This window comes from Cydia strobilella, chromosome 17 (genome assembly GCF_947568885.1).
Source record: "Cydia strobilella chromosome 17, ilCydStro3.1, whole genome shotgun sequence".
Lineage (NCBI taxonomy): Eukaryota > Metazoa > Arthropoda > Insecta > Lepidoptera > Tortricidae > Cydia > Cydia strobilella.
The window spans coordinates 15,859,226-15,877,116 of NC_086057.1; the positions used below are offsets into that span (position 1 = coordinate 15,859,226).

At 40.0% G+C, this 17,891-nt stretch overlaps 1 long non-coding RNA gene across 1 annotated transcript in view; it reads right to left on the reverse strand.

Annotated features, from left to right (window-relative positions):
* Positions 1 to 265: 265 nt before the first annotated feature.
* The window catches only part of LOC134748929 (uncharacterized), a 208,244-nt gene continuing 190,618 nt past the window's right edge, over positions 266 to 17,891 (reverse strand). The window contains exon 2 of the long non-coding RNA XR_010128445.1: positions 266 to 336. This is a non-coding gene — a long non-coding RNA (uncharacterized LOC134748929). The remainder of the gene's footprint in view (positions 337 to 17,891) is intronic.

The following is a 17,891-nucleotide window of genomic DNA, read 5'->3' on the forward strand; positions in this document are numbered from 1 at the left end:
GTAAGTCGTGGTAAGGCTACTGAAAGTCTAGTTCCTGTAGTGTAGATAATAAGTTAATGCGAATGAGACGCTTACCTTATCGGCATTGGTGATTGATGACCAAACCAAGACGCTCCTTAATAGTTTACGTTATATTTACCTACATATTACTTACCCACTATTATCATGAAGCTTCTAATTATTTTTGTATATATTTATATTATATTTTTGTATCGATTTTTTTTATACTACCTCGGTGGCAAACAAGCATACGGCCCGCCTGATGTTAAGCAGTCTCCGTAGCCTATGTACACCTGCAACTCCAGAGGAGTAACATGCGCGTTGCCGATCCTAACACTCCTTTCCCTCGAGCTCTGGCAACCTTACTCACCGGCAGGAACACAACACTATTAGTAGGGTCTAGTGTTATTTGGCTGCGGTTTTCTGTAAGGTGGAGGTACCTCCCCAGTTGGGCTCTGCTCTAGATCTGGAATGACATCCGCTGTCCTGTGCCCTACCACACAAAGCGAGATGTCATTCACAGTGCCCATACCTCTCTTTTGGACGTAGTTTAAGGACATACCCGGGTCCAAAATCTGTTCGTGATTTGGGTTCTAGCAGAATTATCAGTGCTTCACCCGAAAGAGTGGAGCGTATTACTGAGCCAGAATTCTTTTGTTTTGCTGCAACGCACACAGCAAACCTATCTACAGTCCGTTAACTCTCAGACGACATTCGTTTTTCGGGTAAAATCGGATGTAATCGCGTAATAGAAAATGACAGTCTCTTACTGATTTAGTTGCAATCCAACACTTTAAACTATATAAGAGTAGTTAATACCACCATAACAATAATATCACAATTTTCCAATTGTATAATTTTACCATATGAATTGAAATCTGTGACTAGTATTATCAACTCTATATAATTTAAAATTTGTTTTCGAATTTCAAATTCTGATTCTATTTTATTTTATTGATGCTTCTTGTTCTTTATTTTATTTTTATTTTGGTATTGTTATTGTTTCTATTGTTCATCTATAATGTGTATTGTGACAAGCTAATAAATGGTTTATCTATCTATCTATGAAGTAATACCAGAGAAATCGATGAGAGTCTTCAAATACGTGTACATAGGTATGTACAAGGTATGTACACGTATTTAAAGACGTGAAGGTATATGAGTTTTTTATACCTATTTGTGCATTTATTCTCGGAAAAGTACCCTTTCGCCAAGGAATCATTAATCAGAAAATACCATTTTCAATTGTTTTGTCAAGCCGGTGTTTATCAAAGTTCATTTTTGTTTCAACTTTAATAGAACCCTTTCTCCAAACCCCGAGTTCCACACATATTTTTTTTAGTCCCGCCAGCAGTAGCGCTCGTTTTACACGTCCCGTGTGTTTGTTTGTGGCCCCGAGTCATTTGTTTGTTTTTTTACGCGCTTTTTATTCTTTATACCTTTTTATTCGCTAATGCCCGTGTACAACAGACGCTCTTTTGACGTTGATGGAAGCTTTTTCTGCTTATTAGATTATTCTATGTCCTGCGGGACATTTTTGATATCTACTATCCCTGCTTGTATTTCTGTCTGTTATTTCTTAACCTTAGCTTTTTTATTTTAGCTTAACCGCTGAAACGAGATAGTTGTAGGCCCGGAGATGGACATAGGATAGTCTTTATCAATCATCATCATCATTCTACGCCATCAAAGTCGCGGACAGAAACTACTGCTGTGGCGCGACGGCCCGAAGTGGATCTTGGCCTCCGACACCAAAGACCGCCATGCTACTCTGTCCAAAGCCGTTTCTGTCCAGTCGACGGCGCCGAGTTCGCTGAGGTCTGTTTTGTTTGTGACTAAGTTTTATAATACTTTAATTTACATTACATAGGTACGATACGATAACTTAAAATATGAAAGTTATGAATTAGGGATGACTTGCGCTAGAATGATACGGGTCCGCGCCGAGGCACTTCGTTTTCTATGACGAGTTATCGGTGTGTTTCTATAGAAAATTGAAGTGTCGGATGCTTCGATCCGTACTAGATGATTCCTGGGTTATGATTCGGAATAAGTTTTTTTTGGGTTTCAGTACACATAAAAAGAATGTACCTAAACAAACCAAACTATACATGACTCAAAACCATAGACATAGTATATACAAGATAGACGCGCCACCGAGCGACCGGGGATAAGAGAAAGAATATTCATAAATAAAATTTGGCCAGCATAGGTTTTTTTCTCTTTCACTCTTATAAATTTCGGTATTTCGCCATCGCCTCCTACCTAATGATGCCACCCGGTCGGTGATTAGGACAAAGCATGGCACTATTTTCTCTTTCCTCTTATAAGAATCGCAATAAGACTATCTTTCTCTATCAAAGATTGTCAGGCCCTTGCTCAAAACATTTTGCCAATGACATACTATACAACCTTCTGTATCTATAGAATTATTTTATTGGCTGAGCTATTGTACGACATCCTTGTTTATACATTTTAAGGTTCTAATCGAATAGACTATTTATTCACTGTTGAAGAGTTTAAGTTGTTGCTAGGTAAAACTGCTTTAAATACCTATACCTATATTTTGAATGTTAACTCTACCAAAGTAATACAGAGTATATAATAGTTGTCAGTCTCCTTTTTAGGGTTCCGTACCCAAAGGGTAAAAACGGGACCCTATTACTAAGACTCCGCTGTCCGACTGTCTGTCTGTCACCAGGCTGTATCTCATGAACCGTGATAGCTAGACAGTTGAAATTTTCACAGATAATGTATTTCTGTTGCCGCTATAATAACAAATACTAAAACAGTACGGAACCCTCGGTGCGCGAGTCCGACTCGCACTTGGCCGGTTTTTTAGTAGACTCGACGCATCTGATCAAGTTTTGAAACTCCGAATAGGCCTCCTGGATCTTGACTGTAAATGCATTTGTCTTCATCTACTCGAGCGACGTTGCATCGTATATTTTTTCATTTCCTTTCATTTACTTCAAGTAATTAATCTCAGTTAAGTTTAATTTATTTAGTTCAGTGCCTTTGAATAGAATAGAATATAATAAAATAGAATATCTTTATTTCGCTTTAAAATGTGGTACAAGAGATGTTATAAAAATATATGGCGGTCACGCACACATTCCACCAGAAACTGGCATGCAAAATTTAAAGTACCTAAATATTAAAAGAAAGCATGCAACGCATTTAGAGTACGTTTTTTGTATAAATTATTTTGTGGAAAATATTAAGTAATTGAACTACAATACAATTACATATCATACCTTTTTTAGTACATACTAATATTGGATTAAAAAAACATACTGATAGAAGTAACAGATGGACATAACGAAACTTAAATAAAAATAAAAATAAAAAAAGCCTCTATTTCGACTCCAAGTTAATTACATTAAATAAAAAAAAACTGTAATAGATGTCATATATTAAAGAAAAAGTGACGAAGCCCTCCAGTGGTGAAGGCCGGATTCGAACCGGCGTCTTTAGCTATTGCGGCTAACGCCATGAACCCCTAGGCCACCCCACACATAAGCCACATAGCATAGGCCACATTAAATAAGTCAGTTTTGTTACAGTAAAGCATTTATATAATTTATTTAGTATGTATTCTTAGTATGTCAATTTAAATAAATCAATTTTCACATATATTATTAAGTAATTTGATATTATAATACCAAAAATTAAGTTTGCGGACAAGAACCCCTCATCGGGTGAAGGCCTCCTCCAAGGACTTCCATCTATTTGCAGCTATATATCTCCAGTTTGTACCGACGGTTTTATTTATGTCATCAGTCCAGCGGCTATTTGGTTTCCCGGAGCGTCTTTTGCCTGCAGGTCCTTTCCAGGTGGTAGCTAGCAAGGTCCAGCGTGAGTCAGTCAGCCAGTGTAACGAAACTTAACAGGTTCTAATACCTAAAAAGTGCTGGTGGCCTGGGCGCTGGTGGCCTAGCGGTAAGAGCGTCCGACTTTCAATCCGGAGGTCGCGGGTTCAAACCCCGGCTCGTACCAATGAGTTTTTCGTAACTTATGTACGAAATATCGTTCGATATTTACCATTTGCTTTTCGGTGAAGGAAAACATCGTGAGGAAACCGGACTATAATCCCATTAAGGCCTAGTTTCCCCACTGGGTTGGAAGGTCAGATGGCAGTCGCTTTCGTAAAAACTAGTGCCTACGTCAATTCTTGGGATTAGTTGTCAAGCGGACCCCAGACTTCCACGAGTCGTGGCAAAATGCCGGGATAACGCGAGGAAGAAGAAGAAGAATACCTAAAAAGTATGCACAATTTTGCAAGGTACTCTAACTTCTTGTCCTAAGCCTTATCCCATCATCTGGGTAAGGCAAGGTACTCTAACTAAGCTACCAGTGCATGAGCTGAGGTCACGATAGGCGTGCGATGAGTACGCGTAAAACATGTCGCGCCACTAGTGTCTAAAAACGTGAATATCCACGTGTACGACAAAGGATCGATATAACCGACTTTCCCCTTTACAGCTGGTAACAAACAGTTACATTCCCAAAGCACATTTGGCCACAAAAGCGTTTGCTTGTACTACATTAAAGAGTCGACAGCCGCGAGTCATCTCAACATTCGTACGGCTCGAAAACATTCCCATTTCTTACATTAATCTTTTTCGTGAACAGAAAAGAAGGGATATAAGATGTTTTGAGCGTAGTTTAGAACGTATTTTAAGCGTAGTTACCAATAATTCGGGCGTTGTAAGTTGTCGAAGTGAAATTTATATTTTTTCCCCTCACTATCTCGGAAAGCCGTCTTTTATCCTTTAAAACAAGCGGGGAAAAACGCATTTTATCCACTAGTGGGGAAAGTAACTTGACCTTGGATGGAGCGTGTTTAAGTAGCTTGACAAAAATAAAACGTTCGTTCGATATTAATTATCATTAAATAAATGGTTTGAGAATCTAATAAAAAATACCAGATTTAGCTTTATTTAATGATTTTAAGTCATAAACCTTCAAATTCCATAATAAACGTTTGTTTTTTAATAATTATGTTAAATATAATTCTGAACGCACAAGTCGATGCAATTTCAAAACGCATCATTGACATTTCATACGTCAGAAATGTCAACATTGTCAACAAAAATTTTACTTAAAAACTTCTCACGTTGCAGTACAGAATTTCCAGAGTTTTTTGTTATAGTATCGTAAAAAAATGAGTGATTCCAGTTGATGAAGATGATCTAACGCCTGTGGATGTTGCACTTTCCTCGCTATAGTGAGGGGAAAAGTTTTGTGTTACACACGGGTGCAAATGTATTTTACGTCTCGTGTGTTAAAACACTCGCTACGCTCAGGATTCTATTTTAGAACCACTCGCTTCGCTCGCGGTTCAACTATAGAATCCTTTCGCTTGCTCGTGTTTCAATTCCACACTCGCGGGTAAAATACAACTTTGCACCCTTGTATAACAAGTAACTATTATCTATCACACATAACAAACCCTATATGATCAAAATCCGTTAATAATGACCAACATTAATATAAACTGTTCTGTTACAACAAATTTCGCGGTGGTCACCATAAAGCCTTGGACACGAAACGCACGTTAGACGCTTATGGCTACTCGTACTTGCTTCAAAACAAACGTATGGCGCTCGGCGTCAGGCGTCGACTGTGCACACTTTGGGCTCCCATACAACAAACGTGATTTTTTTGCCGTTTTTTACGTAATGGTACGGAACCCTTCGTGCGCGAGTCCGACTCGCACTTGACCGGTTTTTTTTACAATAACTTGTTTAAAGCTAAGGTCACTTCCAGTTCATTTTATTCCTGTAACCCTCGGCCCAACGGTGTCCGCCATAAGATAAATCGACTCGACCGTGCTTCGGTCCTTTTTTCACCTGACATACTGTAACGGGGGAGACAAGGACAGCTATAAAACGGTGAAAGATGTCGGTTTACTAAGTGTTATGTAGCCATTGGTGACGGGTTCAATTCCCGGTAAGGGGAAATGTTTGTGTGATAAGCTTAGTTTGCTTTGGTATTTTATAAAAAGTCAAAAATTTATGTCTTACTACAAATAGTATACTTAAGAAAAAAAACCTGCCAAGTGCGAGTCGGACTCTCGCACAAGGACTCGTGGACAAGGGCCCGGGGTAAAACCGGACGAAATAGAGATTTAAAAGTTTATGTTTACACGTGTGTAAATAGTGATCTCACTGATTAAATATGTACTAAATTAAGTCATATTAATTTAACTAACTTAGCGGTCAAGACGGGTGGGCGTCACCGCTACTCACTCAGGCACTGTTAGTGCTTGTAAATGGAGACCTAGGCTCTCCGAAACATGTCGCGCGAGTGACTAAAAATACGTGAGTGAAACCGCTAAGTTAGTTAAATTAAGTCAATTAAACAGAGACTAGTAAAGTTCGTAGATTTTTCTACAAATACGTTTTTTATTCAACATTTCCCTTAGCGTCCCGGTTCTACCCCACTTTCCCGTACAACCAATGATATTGGTTGGTTCCCGCTGGTCTCCTCTCATCTCCGCTCATCTCATCCTTATTGCAGCCTTACAAAGTAGCAGAGAAGCGAGCTAGAAGTAATCCTGCCCTTAGACGTAATCTCCCAGATTTATTTTAAAAGTAATATGTCCAGTGACCGCTAAGCTTAAGTGGGACTGGGCTGGGCATGTCTGCCGCATGCACCCTGAAAGGTGGGACAAAATGGTTGGTGAGTGGGACCCACGGAACACCATAGACGGTGCTGGCCGGGGTGCAGGCAGGCCGAAAAGGAGATGGTGGGACGACTTGGACGCATTTTATTCGGACTGGCGGGAAAATTCGGACGGCCTTTGCCCAGCAGCAGGGACACTAAATTAGGCTAATAAAAAAAATTCAGTGTATAAACAACAAATATTTGCTTTCAACTGTAATTCATTCGAAAAAGGGTAGCAAACATCCTCAACCCTAAAACCAAATAGCGGAACAACGAAAAGCTGCTTATAAACTCATAAAAACCTATTGCGCGTGCGAAAATTAAATTTACCTAATTCCCCCCATGGCTTAGATCCCCTCCCTCGCTCGTATTTCATGTGAACCGTAAATCCTGGGGCACAGACTACCTTTTTGTAGAATTCGCAGGGAAGCTCCATATTTCAAATCTTAAAATTATTATTTTAAATCATTAGTTTGGCGCTATTAGGCAAAAATCTCAGTATAGAACGTTAATAAGTAATAAGAATAACAAAACCTTTTTAGAATTCAGTTTATATACAAATTAATTATTAACACTCTGATACTCTTGCATTTTATTTTCATTATTGTTATTATTGTTTTTGTTCTTGTTTGCACAAATAGCTCTGTTTTACACTTTTTTTAAACTTTATTAAACATGATGTTAAAATATTTTCATTAAGGAAACTGTAAGTCCAGCTTTAAGAAAATTTCCAGTGTTATGTATAACTATAAAAGACCGTTTGTTTCTTAAATAAATACAGCATATATATATTTTATTAGCAGTATATATATATTGCAGACGTACATAGGCTATGGAGACTGCTTAACATCAGGCGGGCCGTATGCTTGTTTGCCACCGACGTAGTATAAAAAATTTTTTTTCGAAGCCTGGCGGACACCACATATTGCCAAGACTCCGCGGCTACGCTAAGTCGGCTGCCTTTACACTGAGGCGGGGATGAGTGAAGACGTGGCAGGCAGCCTTAACCTATTGGTGACAAGGCAATATATAGCAGTTGACGTAGCACTTGGCACGGAATGTTATAGTCTGAATCTTCTCAAATGATTTTTACGCTTAAGACGGTAATCTGTTAAACAAAAGCCATTGTCTCTTTTATGCGTGCGGTCGGCCATTCTGTGTGAGCGCCGCACGCGCCGTGGCACGCGCGAACACACAATGGCCGACCGCTCGCGTTAAAGAAACAATGGCGTTTGACCACACCTATTATAATGACCACATCAAATTAAGAGATTATGCTCTCAAACAAACATGACATGTTGTATCTAGTAGGTGAGATCTGTGTTCCCGCCTCACCCAATATTGCGATAAAAATATTTTCCCACTTGTTACGACCGTGGCTGGTGACGGATTGAAACACATGCCTATTTGGATAAATCGTAGCTAGCTACAATACACCTACGTATACACGTAGCTGAAATACGTTTATAGAACGTAAACGAAATTTATACCCAATATTTTAATTTCATCGTGAATATGATAGACCTATCGAGATAGTTGTATAGTAAAAAGTGTTACTTTCGTCTCCGTTCTCCCTTATCCACCAGGACATCCCTTTTTTTCACAAGGCATTCTCTGCCTGTCAACCTTTAAGCCAAACAGAGGAGCATAGTTGGTGTGGGCAGCAAACATGTCCTGTTTTAGATAATTTTTTTGTTATTTTAAATAAAAGCCTTCATTTATATTGACGACCGGTTTAGCCTAGTGGGTAGACCCTGCCTGTGAAGCCGATGGTCCTGGGTTCGAATCCCGGTAAGGGCATTTATTTGTGTGATGAGCACAGATATTTGTTCCTGAGTCATGGGTGTTTTCTATGTATTTAAGTATTTATATATTATATATATCGTTGTCTGAGTACCCATAACACAAGCCTCCTTAGGCTTACCGTGGGACTTAGTCAATCTGTGTAAGAATGTGCTATAATATTTATGGGGCCCACTATGGGTCTGGGTGATTTTAGCAATATATTTTTAATACCTACAGCCCAGGTGATTTTTGTATTTATTTTATTTAGGTATGTTATCTTATAGTTTCGGGGGCCCTTACGGATACACTTCGACCCATAGGGATCTTTTGTGCAGTTACCCCCTAGGAAAGATAAATTTAGGTATGTTAGTTTGTAAGGTTAAGCCTGAAAAAGGAATAAATTGATATTTGATATTTTTGATTTGATTTTTCGCCCAAAAAAAATGCATAAAATACGTTCAGATACCTAAATAAGAAACACTTAAATCAATTTATTCACGAAGGCACTTTAGGGTTATTTCAAAGATAGAAATAACTCCGTAAACGTGCCTCGAAAATCAAGAAAATTATAGTCTCGATCAGATGGCGCCACTACCTTTCGCCTACTCTCGTATAGATAGCGTTGACGGTTTCGTTTGTTATTTAACAATTTAAACGCACATCAGTGACAGAACATGGGTCAAAATAATATAAAAATAATTAATGCTAATATAAAAACATTTATCCATGCATGATGTAAGTACATGTCAAACACACATGGCTGGTTTTGGATTCACCGCAGTCGAGTAAAGTAAAACCGGTTTTCGATCATGAATCATTAAGAATATATAAGTAAACATTCTTCTCTGAACCTTTTTCGGTTCTCTTTGCATACTTAATGGCGGCGAAAAAACGAAATCTTAGATCGGCTGGGGGCTTAGTGTGAATGGCAGCGAGTGATATATAATACAAATATGTAGATGTAAGGGTAGACCGGGGACCATGGAACCAAGAGGCAATTGAACCATCGGCGATGCGGTTATTATGTGGTCTCCTTAGGTAAGAAATGCAAAGCTTTATACAAAAAAATCGTAGAATATTTAATCAAATTTCATTTACACATAATATGTTTTTGCAATCAACTGTTTGGGTCATTTGGCAATGATGCGGCGATAGGCAATGACGAGGTCATTTTTAGTCATAAAGGATGACTCACGTTAGACCGGGCCGTGTCCGGGCCGGAGCTTCCGGCGCTTCGTTTTCTATGGAAAGCATCACGTGATCACCTGTCATTTCATAGAAAAGGAAGCGCCGGAAGCTCCGGCCCGGACACGGCCCGGTCTAACGTGAGTTATCCTTTACTCAGCAAGTTGTCTCTATATGACTAACATGTTTTAGAGGCTTAGTACCTACCACGGCTATCTAACAAAATTTTAATAGTTGGTTCTGGTTCTGAACTATATTTAGCATTGAAAAAGCTGTATCTCAAGACCTAAGTCCTATGTAGACAAAATTGGACTCATTTTGACGTAAATTAAGTCTGATTATCTTTCCGTAGTAACTATTGCCGTTACATAAGTCTTTAGATGGAAAAATTGAGAAAACCAAAAAATATCAAAAACAATCATGATTTTTAGGGTTCCGTACCCAAAGGGTAAAAACCGGACCCTATTACCAAGTTTCCGCTGTCCAGGTCCGTCTGTCTGTCACCAGGCTGATCTCATGAACCGTGATAGCTAGACAGTTGAAATTTTCACAGATGATGTATTTCTGTTGCCGCTATAACAACAAATACTACAAAGTACGGAACCCTCGGTGCGCGAGTCCGACTCGCACTTGGCCGGTTTTTATCAAGTATTTGTCAATGACCGGTGGGCTTTCGAGGTCAGAAACCAATGTAATTGAATTTAATAAGAACATTTTGCCAGTATTAACATATTAAAACCAGCCGTCCCTTATTTAAGACGGCCTTATTTTATACAAGGCGGAATGTAGTAATTAAATCTAAAATCTTCGTGGATAAGATCGTGGAAAAAAAAAAAAAAAAAAAAAAAAAGATCCGCTGCCTCTTCTCAACGTGGTCACAATCTGTGATCTCTTGGGACGAGTACCGTAGTACTGTGTTACGAGATCTCGACACACGAATAAGGACACGATAAAAAATGGCCGACATTTTGTGTGCAATTGTTTTTGACCTTTGGATGTTTAGGGAAAGTTGGACCCGGGTATGTCCTTAAACTACGTCCAAAAGAGAGATATGGGCAATGTGAATGACATCTCGCTTTGTGTGGTAGGGCACAGGACAGCGGATGTCATTACAGATCTAGAGCAGAGCCCAACTGGGGAAGTACCTCCACCTTACAGAAAACCGCAGCCAAATAACACTAGACCCTACTCATAGTGTTGTGTTCCTGCCGGTGAGTAAGGTTGCCAGAGCTCAACGAGGGAGAGGAGTGTTAAGGTCGGCAACGCGCATGTAACTCCTCTGGAGTTGCAGGCGTACATAGGCTACGGAGACTGCTTAACATTAGGCGGGCCGTATGCTTGTTTGCCACCGACGTAGTATAAAAAAAAGTATTTTTGAGCTTTATAGTTAAGAGTCTCCGGCAAGCTCGGCCGAATTGCACCTTTTCATACAAACGTAGTTCCGCTCTCATTTTAAAACTACGTGTTGGATTGTAATGAAACTTTGCACATACAATGACATGAAGTATATCTAGGTCTGTAATTAGTTTATATAGCTCCAGTTTATAAAATAAACGAAATAGAGCAAAAACAAATTTTGAATGAAATGAAAAATTTAAATTCGCTGTAGTTTTTTAACTATGGTATCTGAAGCTACATAAACTAATTACAGACATAGATATACCTTATCCTATTGTAAGGACATAGTTTTAGAGCAATCTAGCTAGTCGTTTTAAAATGAGAGCGGAACTACGTTTGTCTCCATACAAACCGAGCTTGCTGGGGACCCTTAAAGTCTGCTTGCTAGTGTTATTTGTTGATTTTTTGTTTCTTACAATACGAGTAAGTCTCGGTAGTAATTGGTAGAATAGAACGCCAGGCTGGTAACGCGGAGTTCGAGTCTTGCCTGAAAGTGATTTTTCCACTTTTCCTTTACTTTTTAGCATATTGGTATCACTGCCAGACGTGTACTTAGAGGGTGCTGACGCAAATTTATAGTATTGGTATTGAATTTTTACATGTTTTAATCAAGGACAAATACTACGAATACAGTGAATCTAGATTCTAGACTAGCTTTGTACAGGCACACTAAAGAAAACTTAAAGAGTTAAAGTTTTAGTGCTTCATAGAAAACATGTCTAATTTTCATTTACTATAAAACAGTGAATACGCGGGAAAGACGTAAGTACAATGCCATGACAAACCCAGTTCACTTTTAATCGTCTAAATAAATGTTACTCAATAACAAGATATACCTCTTACCCGACTTTCCTGTAAATAAACCACTTCATTATTACCGCACTAGGCCAGCAAAACGAACATTATTTACGCGTACGTGCTCACCAGTAAATGCTTTATTGTTGTATCTCAGATGAATGTAAATGCGATTCTGTATACGGAAGAGTTAGTAATTAATTGCACATATCACTTTATACAGAGGGCGCACTAATACTACGCGTAGTGGCAATGAAACCAGCGAGGATTTTCGGAAAAGATAAACTACCTACCTACTTATATCTAATCCGTTTATATCCGTTATCAATGCTGCAGTTTATTGAAAAGTAGGGTTATAGGGCTATTACTTCTTCTTACTTCCGTTGGCGCAACCCTTTGTCTTGGCCTCCTCCACAATCTTCCTCCATTTGTCGCGGTGCCTGGCGACCTTCTTCCAGTTGGTAAACTTTCCCATCTTCCTTAGATCTTCCTCTACACAATCCATCCAACGCTTCTTAGGCCTGCCATGCGGTCTTTTTTGTTGCGGCGTCCACCTTGTCATTACTTTTGCTGCCCTCTTGTCCGGCATCCTTTCAAGGTGACCCGCCCATCTCAGCCGCTGCGATATATTATATATTATAATCATCATTAACATTCTTGCTTGAACTCTCACAATCACAATTGTGATCAAGATGACGCTAGAGTCAAACCAAGAAAAGTCTGCAGAGATTTTGACAGCACACGCAATGCAGGTGTTATTTTTAACGTCAAACTTCTATGAAATTATGACGTATAAATAACACTGGCACTTTTCTTTTTCATTTATTTTATTTTATTCTTAAAGCCCCAATATAACAAATAGTGCAAATACAGGCGTCTACGTTAGAATCACTTAAGAGATCTTATTTATTAGATTTTTATTCGTATAGTCACTTAAAATGTAACCAATATGTTACTTAAAACATAATAAATAGAGAAAGACGTCGGATAACTCCCAGTAAAGGCCGCGAGCCGCTTGTTTCGTGGCCTCCCCTTTAACAAATAGTTCACGTAAACATTTTCCTCTTAATTCCCGGTAGATTGAACGCTACTCAAGCCACCCTGTATGCGGCCCGCGTACTCTTAGACAGCTCGTCTAATGGGATTGGGCACAAACATTGATTTTGTTGAAAGGATGTTTACGTTAGATTGTTTGGTGAAGATTTATTTACAAAAAATAAATAAAAAGTATGAATAAGCAACGAAAATACTAACGAGCACAACACCTCCTTGCTTGAGGCCTACTCGCATCTTTAAATACCGTAAAACTATGGATGGTCTAGAAAGGATGCCAATCTCTTATGGCAGAATTGTTGCAAAAGTGACCGCTTTCAGCTTTAAATAATAGTTCCTAATCACTCCGGTGGCGCTAGTTAGGCTCTGGGACATGAGTATAACATGAACCATATAAGACAACAAATAACCCGACCAAATTACGTAGGTTGTTTTTGGTAGTATTTCGGTAGTAGTGTATGGTGGCGCCAGGGACCGGCCCGCTATCCCTTATCGGGGTTTTATAAGGGTATTGCATAAGGCTTAACTCACCATACCCTTTGCCTGACGAAACCCTTTGTTTTGCTTTTAAAAACCCTTATATAAAGCTACCACATTTGAGTAATCGGTAGCCCAAATACCCTTACAAAACCCTTATCATCCGCTCACCAACACCTTGCATATTGCTTATAAGGGTTAGCCTTATAAAGGGCTTCACTTTTAGCATATAAGCGTGCTAATTTAAGTCGTCTACCTTGTTCATAAAGCACACATTACTTCGAATCCGAGCGATCATCGGCGGCGACGGCGGCGTTCTTTGACTAGGCACGTATTTTCTTTCCTTTTCATACACTACCGTAGATATATACTAATCCTGTCTCTTTCACGCAAAGGGAAACCTTTATAAAAAGCGCTTAAAGATAAGGGTAACCCTTATTAAGGGCTAGCCTTATTTTTGGTTAGCTTTTCGGTAAGGGTTAGTCAAAGGTAGGGGTATGAATGGGCTTGCAGTTTAAAAGGGAAAGTCTTTCAATGTGTTAGCCGTGTTTAAGTGTCGCCCATTGAAAGGGTTTTATCGCGGAAAGGGTTGTCCGGTCCCTGGGTGGCGCCGCCTAATTACTGTTTTTGATGGACACTTTTCATACATAGAGATTTGGCTCCTTTATATAGTCTCCAATCTCCATGCGTAAAACCACCCAACAGTACAATTCGAGAGGTATTTGAGTTTTGCATGTTGTAAATTATATTAATGTTAAATTAAGTTTAAATTGTATAAATTAATGTTAGTTTCAGCAACATAACTGTTATCATTCATTAGTGGAAACTGTGTGGCTTGTGAATGTGTTATCTGATTTAATATGTGTGTGTGTTGTTTTTGGCTGTTTGTTTCCCAAAGGTTTAAATAAATAAATAAATAGTAGGGACATTGTGGAGATCCTTGGTGGAGGCCTTCGTCCAGCAGGCGACGTCTTTTTGCTGATGATGATGATAGTCCAAAAGTTCTCGAATGTTTAGGTGTGATTATTATTTGTTGACGGTTTCTCAGAGATCCTGCTGTTTTTGGGTTCCTTCAACTCAGAATGACTAGCATACAATCCTGATGCTAAAAAAAAGGTCCCAAAAATTTGTATGAAAACGTCACGCACATACAAGTGAAAAAATTGTGCACACTAAAAACGTGTCGTAATGGAACGAACGTTTTGGGATATCTGTTTTTAATGGCAGGAATGTTGTCGATTTTGAGTAGAATGAGCCCAAGAATGATGAGTGGCAGTGGGCGGGGCACATTGCTCGCATAAATGATGGCCGGTGGGGCCGGAAGGTTCATATTCATATTCATATTCATATATTTTATTGGTAATAAATAATTACATGTCAAAATAATGTAAATACAATTGTAAATAACATTCTTAGTTTAAGGTCCTATTGCTTAAAAATAATTCTTTATGGTCATAGAACGCCTGCTCTATAAGCCATTTTTTAAGTTTAGCTTTAAATATTGCTGCACTATGTGCAGCGATGATTTCACCCGGGAGGTGGTTATAGATCTTGCGACCCATGACGTGTGTGAGCTTTCCTGACTTTGCGAGTCGGTGTGGCACGTAAGGTAGCTTACCAGCGCGCGCGCTGCGGGTCTCATACCTGCGCGGGGTAGCGTTACAGTTCTTAGGCGTTGCGTCTACTTCTTCCCGTGTAGTTACCGCCATATTGAAAATAAAGAGAGAAGGCAGAGTTAAAATGCCTAGTGACTTGAAGTGTGGCTTGCAAGTTTCGGTCGGAGGGATTCGCACTATAGCTCTTACTGCCCGCTTTTGTAGACGAAATACCCTTTCCCAATCAGCGGCTGCCGCCCACAGTTCGACCCCATATTGAAGGTGCGAATGTATGGACGCGAAATAACACACTCGAACCATTTCCGTCGGAAGTAGTCTCGCCAGTCGTTTAATCGCGAAACATGCCGTAGCTAATCTACTGCACACTTTGTCTATATGACAGCTCCAGGTGAGGCTGCCACTCAACTCGAACCCAAGAAACGTTGAGTTTTGGACTTGATTGATCAGCTTACCGTTAACCAATACTGACAGTTGTCTCGTTTGCCGGTTAGAGAGGTCAAAGTGGATGTACTGGGTTTTTTTGGTGTTTAAACTAAGTCCATTAGCCATAAACCACTTTGACACTGATGCCGCGGTCAAATTTAATTTATATTCGAGCTCATCACAGGTCGAGGCGTCCACTACCACAGCCACATCATCAGCGTACATGAACGTTTGTCCGGTATCGATGGCGTTCGGAAGGTCGTTTAGCAGTAGCGTAAATAGAATATTGGATACGGACGAACCCTGTGCCACGCCCATATTCGTGGTAACTGCGTCTGATCGCACATGACCGTTATTAGCAACCACAACTTGCGACCTGTTGCGTAATAGGTCAGCAATTAATGCAAGTGCGGAGCCTTCAAATCCGTAGTGCTGCAGCTTGTTGATCATGGTCTGCGACGTCGAATGCTTTCGACAAGTCGCAACACAGTACAGCGACCTGGCTCTTACGCTCACGGGCGTCCATTATTTGCCGAACTAGGGCTCGTGTTAATGAGGTAGTTGAACGCCCTTTCCGATATGCAAATTGCTTATCGGATAAGGCGTCAGTTGATTGTAAAAAATCTGTTAACCTCGAACTTAGGCCGTACTCAAAGATCTTTGCCATTACGGGAATTATCGCAACAGGTCTGTAGCCGTCGAGATCGTCCCTCCTTCCCTTACCCTTGTACAGCGGTGAGATGCGGCTTTCCTTTAGTGGATCGGGAAAAACGCCCTCGCGGAGGCACCTGTTATATATAATAGTAAGTATTGGAGACAGTTCTGTTGCAGAGGAATTGATCAGCTTCACAGAGAGTTCATAAATATCCCGTGTTGCTTTTTTAGCTATACTAGAGGTGATAATGCGATATACCTCGTCGGGTGTAAATGGTTTCAGTCTAATGCATCGGTCTGAGGGCGGGCGGGCGGCGCACAGCAGAGCTAACGCGCGCGGTGCGTCCGCAGGTGGCACTCCGCATGTAGCGGCCGCACTAGCGAGTCTACTATTCATGGCATCTGCTGCCTCTTTTTTTGTTTCTACACAAGTATGTTGGGGAAATGTAGTTGATAGCCTAGCATAGACCGTAATTTGGGACTAACCTGATGACGTGTTAGACTTTCTCCAGGGGCCCCTGTTCCTTCGATGATGAATGTAGCAACCTCATAGGCTGGAGTCGACAGACGATCTTCTATTTGTGCTGGACACTTGGTATGGTTTGATTTTGGGGTTTGAGCTCAAGCTTCGGAGCGAGCGATGCGACAGCGTTTTCATGTTCCGAGATCGTTGTGTAGAGAGAGTATCTGGCAACACTCGAGTTCTGGAGCGGCGTCCGCGTACCGGAAGACGAACTGCCGGTAGGCCTCCAACAAGATGGAGCGACGACCTGGTGAAGGTCGCGGGAATTCGGTGGTTGCGAGCGGCACAGGATCGGTCGGAGTGGCGAGCCTTGGGGGAGGCCTATGTCCAGCAGTGGACGTCTATCGGCTGACATGATTATGATGATGATGATGAGCCCAAGAATATTCAGATTTGTAATAATCAAATTTTCAGTATTTATTTTAGAAAACGCCCAGGTACGAGTTTTCATTTGACTAAGTGAGTTTAATTTTGAGTAGGTAGGTATGTAAACAACACATAATTATAATACAGACAATTGTGACAAAGTAGGCATTTCAATTAAAGTCCTTCCATTTCGGTCCTTCTCGTCAACTTATCACTAATCGATGTAATTAATCTGTTTGACCTCGATTGACCTTGAACTGAAAAGTTTTAATTAACAATACAATGACTCCTTAATACGAAACTCAAACATCTGTCGGCAATCTCAAAGTCAAATTACGGAACCAGTTAAACAGCTTTAAATCAAAGGCATAACGTTCAAAATCGCTTGCTTAAAACCCACTTTCTTTGCCGCACAGTCCGCACTGTTCATGTTTGAATCCATTAGGCCAATTCGAGTTTTAGTTATTCGATCTGTTTCCGATATGTCAGTGGCAAGTGACATTTCTTGATCCAAAAACGATTTTGACACTGACAGATCATAAACAGATTATAATAACTAAAACTCGAATTGACCTGTTAATATATTAAATAATAGCGACGCCTAAAGTTTCATAACCGCCATGTCTGGTTTCAAGTTGTTAATTTCCAGTTGGTGTATTAGGAATTTAGATATTAGAATTGGGTGGTTTGAGTTAATAGGGAGTTTATTGTGGGTTTAATTTATTAGGCAAATACCTTTAGATTAGGGCTAGTTAAGGGTTAGGGTGGGGGTTTATCAGTTAGTCTACCATTACCGACCTTCGCTATTTACTATAAGGGAGAAACTTAATATTGTATTGACACATACAGTGCGACATAAAATAGTAGAAATTAAATGAGGGCGTCACTTCCTTCGTGACTGCCACATTTATGACGTAAAAAAGGTACTAATCATGGAGACTATA